Source organism: Oncorhynchus masou, unplaced genomic scaffold, assembly GCF_036934945.1.
Source record: "Oncorhynchus masou masou isolate Uvic2021 unplaced genomic scaffold, UVic_Omas_1.1 unplaced_scaffold_1901, whole genome shotgun sequence".
NCBI lineage: Eukaryota > Metazoa > Chordata > Actinopteri > Salmoniformes > Salmonidae > Oncorhynchus > Oncorhynchus masou.
This window is the reverse complement of record NW_027008400.1, coordinates 8,619-16,189: the sequence shown is the minus strand read 5'-3', so window position 1 is coordinate 16,189 and position 7,571 is coordinate 8,619.

The window sequence follows — 7,571 nt, the reverse complement described above, 5'->3', positions numbered from 1 at the left end:
CCAATCACTGACGACTTTTGTTTTGTACAACCCCCCTTCATTTTGAAGTCACTACAAACCACTTCAACGATGGTAGTCTCAGACTGAAATATGTAGCGAACAATAGAGCAGTAGAAGAATTCAGTTTGAGTCGTCAGGCATACCCCTCTGTGGGTTTGAGAAGATCTGATTGGATAGTTATACGGCACAGGGATGTTGCTTAGCCATAACCCCGAGGCATGTTTTCACAGTCTCAGTAGGAGTATCATTTCAGACCTGCCAACCTGCACACATTTTGCATACCATGCACGCAACTTGAGATCAAATTACTCCGGTTAAAAAAACGACTCTAAAATATACAGAACACATTATTGTTTTTGACTCAACCATCTGATGTTGGAGCTGAGCCAATCAGAGGTCCTGGGCGAGGAGAGAAAATCTCTCGCCCTCTGCACCGTCCCGCCCCTTTGAGTATTTTTTGCTCCCTCCAGCTGGATGGCAGCTCTCCACTTCGTCTGTTGATACCACTGATGTGTGAGGAATACGGGTTGGGTAATGGATGTGTTAGTCAAGCACATAACCACTATTATTTGGTAGTTGGCTCCTTAGCTAAGGTGTCATTACAAAGGAAGTAGTTAGCTACAGCGTTTAGTCAACGAAGTGAGAACACTTTTTTTTGCCCACAGATGCTTTGATCTCCGCCACCGTAGTAGGTGCGAGCGCATTGACGAGCAAGGAAACGTGCAGTGCATCGGTAGTTCAGTGCACGTCGCTGCGTGGATGGAAACAGACATGGCCTTGAGAGCTGTTCCACTAATAGTCTTTCGCTGTTAAAGATTAGTAGTCCCTTGTTAGTGAATCAGTTGATCTGTCCTCTTCATATAGCTGAAGGTCAACAGTAGGCTGCTAATGATGTGATAATAGTTAGGTTTGTTGATAATATACAAGGCATGTTGAATGAATGGCAGCCTGGTAGTCAGACCTCACTGGATGGATGAGGTCAGGGATGACAACAAAGCATGTTGAATGAATGGCAGACTGGTAGTCAGACCTCACTGGATGGATGAGGTCAGGGATGACAACAAGGCATGTTGAATGAATGGCAGCCTGGTAGTCAGACCTAACTGGATGGAAGAGGTCAGGGATGGAGATCTGGAACGTCAGCTGGACTACTACAGTCAGCTGGACTGCTACAGTCAGCTGGACCGCTACAGTCAGCTGGACCGCTACAGTCAGCTGGACCGCTACAGTCAGCTGGGACCGTTACAGTCAGCTGGGACCGTTACAGTCAGCTGGGACCGCTACAGTCAGCTGGACCGCTACAGTCAGCTGGACCGCTACAGTCAGCTGGGACCGCTACAGTCAGCTGGACTGCTACGGTCAGCTGGGACCGCTACGGTCAGCTGGGACCGCTACGGTCAGCTGGGACCGCTACGGTCAGCTGGGACCGCTACGGTCAGCTGGGACCGCTACGGTCAGCTGGGACCGCTACGGTCAGCTGGGACCGCTACGGTCAGCTGGGACCGCTACGGTCAGCTGGGACCGCTACGGTCAGCTGGGACCGCTACGGTCAGCTGGGACCGCTACGGTCAGCTGGGACCGCTACGGTCAGCTGGGACCGCTACGGTCAGCGGGACCGCTACGGTCAGCTGGGACCGCTACGGTCAGCTGGGGCCGCTACGGTCAGCTGGGGCCGCTACGGTCAGCAGGGGCCGCTACGGTCAGCAGGGGCCGCTACGGTCAGCTGGACCGCTTCGGTCAGCTGGACCGCTACGGTCAGCAGGACCGCTACGGTCAAGTACCTTTAACAGTCTATAGCATACCATTCCTGCTGTGGCAGTCTTCTGCCAACATCATTATTAGGTAAAGAAACTCAAATGTGTATTTGCCTATGATTTGAGCAGTGTGGGTATCGCGTGGGGTGGCAGGTAGCCTACGGGTTAAGAACGTTGGGCCAGTAACCAAAAGTTAGCTGGTTCAAATCCCTGAGCTGACTAGGTAATACATCTGTCTGTGCCCTTGAGCAAGGCACTTGACCATAATTGCTCCTGTAAGTTGCTCTTGAAAACAGTGGCTGCTAAATGACCAAAACATGTAAAAACTTTATCTGTGGTGCCGGGGGTGCCAACGTGTTTGGCAGGTCTGTAATTTAAAAGGCAAAACCGATCCTAGATCTCTACTTCTTTGTGATTACGGGACCAGAATTTTAATGGGTGGTTTGAGGCTAGGGGCATTGGCTCAAGTTCACGTTGATTTGTCACAGCAGACAGAACAGAGAGATGGTGACTAGCAGGCTCTTCCTCAACAATGCACTATTCAGTATGAAAGGTAAAGCAATAGAGAATGACAGTTAGATTGTCACACAAGGTGACATGTTGACCTTTCTCCTGTAGAACATGATCACAGGCACGGCTCAGCTGGACGGTTGCATCCTGGTGGTGGCGGCCACAGACGGACAGATGCCCCAGACCAGGGAGCACCTCCTGCTGGCCCGGCAGATCGGCGTGGAGCACGTGGTGGTGTTTGTGAACAAGGCGGATGCGGTGGAGGACAAGGAGATGCTGGAGCTGGTTGAGCTGGAGATCAGAGAGCTGCTCACAGAGTTTGGCTACGACGGTGAGAACACGCCCGTCGTCATCGGCTCGGCCCTCTGCGCCCTGGAGGTGAGTGCCTGGTACGAGGTAGGGTTGAGGTGGTGAATAACCTCACAACTTCAGACAGGCTGTCAGCTCGCTAGGAAGGTTGATCCATTGTATTTTATTTGACCATTTTAAAATACATACTGTTGCTTCAGCCATGTTCGTACAATAATACATACACGCAACATAATTGATATTTAAAAACACAAAGTCAACTGACTTATTTCAATGTGGTCCTTTTATGTAGCCTCAAATCCTCCTGGCCCCGCAAGCTTACATTAAACGTGAGCATTCATTAAACGTGAGCTTACGTTAAACATGAGCTTACATTAAACACGAGCTTACATTAAACACGAGCTTACATTAAACACGAGCTTACAGGGGTATCAGTCTGGCAGGGGTATCAGTCTGGCAGGGGTATCAGTCCGGCAGGGGTATCAGTCCGGCAGGGGTATCAGTCTGGCAGGGGTATCAGTCTGGTAGGGCTGCGACAGCATGAGCCCCGTCTTTTCTATCACCATTGCTTCAGACCAATCAGCATCCTCTGAACTATGGGATCGGTTTAGTTGATGACGGACACGTAGCACCGTTGCTGACAGACAGTAGACAGACAGTAGACGATGCATGTAACGTCATACTTACAAGGTGATGGCTAAATATCAAGCTTTACATGACAGTCTGAACTCTGCTAAATAAACTCTGCTCCCTATCAGAGCTGCTCCGTTCTGTGTGAAAGCATCTCATCTAAATTAGAGAACTGAAGGCTATCTGAGGTTACTGTGTCAAGACTTTCTCTGTATTGATTCTGATGCAGTACACTCATCTCTACAGTTTGGCAAAAATATTAGGTGCAAATTCGTTAGATATACCCCTAGCTGATGTTGGGCTACAATATTTATTTTATTCTCACGTTGACATATTCTCACGTTGACATATTCTCACGTTGACATATTCTCACGTTGACATATTCTCATATTCTCACGTTGACATATTCTCATATTCTCACGTTGACATATTCTCATATTCTCACGTTGACATATTCTCATATTCTCACGTTGACATATTCTCATATTCTCACGTTGACATATTCTCACGTTGTTATATTCTCATATTCTCACGTTGACATATTCTCATATTCTCACATCGACATATTCTCATATTCTCACGTTGATAATATTTATGTCTTTTTTGGCTCATTTAGCCGATTTTTGTCCTGCTGTTCGACATGCCTTTCTCTTGAAAAATGGCAAGTGTTTGTCTTACTTCCGAAAAATGGCCTCTCTTCTGATTGGTTTGAAGGTGATTCAATCACTTTTGAATTAGTTTTGTGCAACGCCTCTTGGACCAAACGGCGTCCCTTCCAGACAGACAGTGCAGCGGTAATCAGTCTGGTAATTGAGGCTAACTTTTAGGTGAAACCTTCCCTGTTGTCTCATCTCGTCTAACCTCCCCAGAACAAACAGCCTGACCTGGGGGTGAACGCAGTGCTGAAGCTCCTAGCAGTAGTGGATGAATACGTCCCTCTGCCCAAGAGAGAGCTGGAGAAACCCTTCCTGCTGCCCATTGAGGGAGTCTACTCCATCCCAGGTGACTGACAACTAGCTCAAATTGGAAAGAAACCCAGATTTGTCTTTTAGTTAAATGTCTGTTGCCACGACATGGTTTCTTCTCCTCTCTGTCATTGATCTGACTCATTGTTAAGTTAATTAAAATGGCACCATTCAGAAGTACTGCAGGGATAAATTCAAGCTCTTCCACTGAGCACTTCTGATAGAAGGTGTTTCCTAATGAAAACATGACAATAGATAAAACACAGCGATAGGATCCCACTGTCCCGTGCATACAGAGCCTGTCCCCTTGCTCCCCATACAGAGCCTGTCCCCTTGTACCCCTTGCTCCCCATACAGAGCCTGTCCCCTTGCTCCCCATACAGAGCCTGTCCCCTTGCTCCCCCCATACAGAGCCTGCCCCCTTGCTCCCCATACAGAGCCTGCCCCCTTGCTCCCCATACAGAGCCTGTCCCCTTGCTCCCCATACAGAGCCTGTCCCCTTGCTCCCCATACAGAGCCTGTCCCCTTGCTCCCCATACAGAGCCTGCCCCCTTGCTCCCCATACAGAGCCTGTCCCCTTGCTCCCCATACAGAGCCTGTCCCCTTGCTCCCATACAGAGCCTGTCCCCTTGCTGCTCCCCATACAGAGCCTGTCCCCTTGCTCCCCATACAGAGCCTGCCCCCTTGCTCCCCATACAGAGCCTGTCCCCTTGCTCCCCATACAGAGCCTGCCCCCTTGCTCCCCATACAGAGCCTGCCCCCTTGCTCCCATACAGAGCCTGCCCCCTTGCTCCCCATACAGCGCCTGCCCCCTTGCTCCCCATACAGCGCCTGCCCCCTTGCTCCCCATACAGAGCCTGCCCCCTTGCTCCCCATACAGAGCCTGCCCCCTTGCTCCCCATACAGAGCCTGCCCCCTTGCTCCCCATACAGCGCCTGCTCCCTTGCTCCCCATACAGAGCCTGCTCCCTTGCTCCCCATACAGAGCCTGCTCCCTTGCTCCCCATACAGAGCCTGCCCCCTTGCTCCCCATACAGAGCCTGCTCCCTTGCTCCCCATACAGAGCCTGTCCCTTGCTCCCCATACAGAGCCTGCCCCCTTGCTCCCCATACAGAGGCTGCTCCCCATACAGAGCCTTCCCCCTTGCTCCCCATACAGAGCCTTCCCCCTTGCTCCCCATACAGAGCCTGCTCCCTTGCTCCCCATACAGAGCCTGCTCCCTTGCTCCCCATACAGAGCCTGCTCCCTTGCTCCCCATACAGAGCCTGCTCCCCATACAGAGCCTTCCCCCTTGCTCCCCATACAGAGCCTGCTCCCTTGCTCCCCATACAGAGCCTGCCCCCTTGCCTGCCCCCTTGTTCCCCATACAGAGCCTGCCCCCTTGCTCCCCATACAGAGCCTGCCCCCTTGCTCCCCATACAGAGCCTTACAGAGCCTGCCCCCTTGCTCCCCTACAGAGCCTGCCCCCTTGCTCCCCATACAGAGCCTGCCCCCTTGCTCCCCATACAGAGCCTGCCCCCTTGCTCCCCATTACAGAGCCTGCCCCCTTGCTCCCCATTACAGAGCCTGCCCCCTTGCTCCCCATTACAGAGCCTGCCCCCTTGCTCCCCATTACAGAGCCTGCCCCCTTGCTCCCCATTACAGAGCCTGCCCCCTTGCTCCCCATTACAGAGCCTGCCCCCTTGCTCCCCATTACAGAGCCTGCCCCTTGCTCCCCTTGCCTGTCCCCCTTGCTCGAGCTCATCCCAGTGTTTGACAACGGTTTCCGTAGCCACTGAACTATCTTGATTAAAAACAACTTTGAAATGATTGTTCTGTCTGTGCAGCTTGTGTTTTGTGATGGGGACAACGTGCCTGTTTCCTGTACATCTCTGTAGGAATAATCAGTGTATCTGTAACATGCAGTTCTCCTCTCCCTGTCGTTGTGATTTAGTGACAGTAACTGTTTGGAAGCACCTGTATCAGCTTCCTTTGTACCTTTCTGTTTCACTGTTTATTTGATTGATGCACGTGTGATGGACTTGTCCCCTCAGCTGTCAGTACTTCTGTCTCTGTTCTGATCTTTCTGCTGTTGTCTAACCACGTCTCTCTCTGGGTATCAACACCATTTATTAAACGTGTATTCATTCATCCCTCTTTCAGGCAGGGGTACGGTGGTGACTGGCACTTTGGAGAGGGTGTCATTAAGAAGGGCGACGACTGTGAGTTTGTGGGGCACAACCGTGCCTTTAAGTCTGTGGTCACTGGTAAGTGAATGGGGAGCCACACCACTATAGAAAGATTGATTTCAATTTTAGAGCTGTAGCACACAGGGTAACATATGCTGTAAAACTGTGTTCATATTACTATAATTATTCCTGTAAGTACAGTTTAACACTAATTGCTGTTCATTGTCACAGTGTACTGATAGAACTAGTCCTAACCCCTAGTACAGAGTGGTGACAGAACTAGCCCTAACCCCTAGTACAGAGTGGTGACAGAACTAGCCCTAACCCCTAGTACAGAGTGGTGACAGAACTAGCCCTAACCCCTAGTACAGAGTGGTGACAGAACTAGCCCTAACTCCTAGTACAGTGTATTTATAGAACTAGCCCTAACCCCTAGTACAGAGTACTGACAGAACTACAACTAATCCCTAGTACAGAGTGGTGACAGAACTAGCCCTAACCCCTAGTACAGAGTGGTGACAGAACTAGCCCTAACTCCTAGTACAGTGTATTTATAGAACTAGCCCTAACCCCTAGTACAGAGTGGTGACAGAACTAGCCCTAACCCCTAGTAGATTGTAGTGACAGAACTAGCCCTAACTCCTAGTACAGAGTACTGACAGAACTAGCCCTAACCCCTAGTACAGAGTGGTGACAGAACTATCCGTAAGTTATAGAAGAAGGGCCCCTAGTATAGTGTAAGTTATAGAAAGCCCTAACCCCTAGTACAGAGTGGTGACAGAACTAGCCCTAACCCCTAGTAGAGTGTAGTGACAGAACTAGCCCTAACCCCTAGTAGAGTGTAGTGACAGAACTAGCCCTAACCCCTAGTACAGAGTGGTGACAGAACTAGCCCTAACCCCCTAGTACAGAGTGGTGACAGAACTAGCCCTAACCCCTAGTACAGAGTGGTGACAGAACTAGCCCTAACCCCTAGTACAGAGTGGTGACAGAACTAGCCCTAACCCCTAGTACAGAGTGGTGACAGAATTAGCTCTAACACCAAGTTACAACTACAACAGTCTCTCCACTGCACTTCTAGCACCAATTACCCACTAATAAGACTACTGGACAGTTACCCAAAATATCCCTCTGGTAACCCGTCAACTCCATCCTAAACCTCAAAACATACCATCGTTCTGAGTCTAATTGTTCTTTCTTTCCCTCGCTCCCCCTCTCTCCTCCCCAGGCATTGAG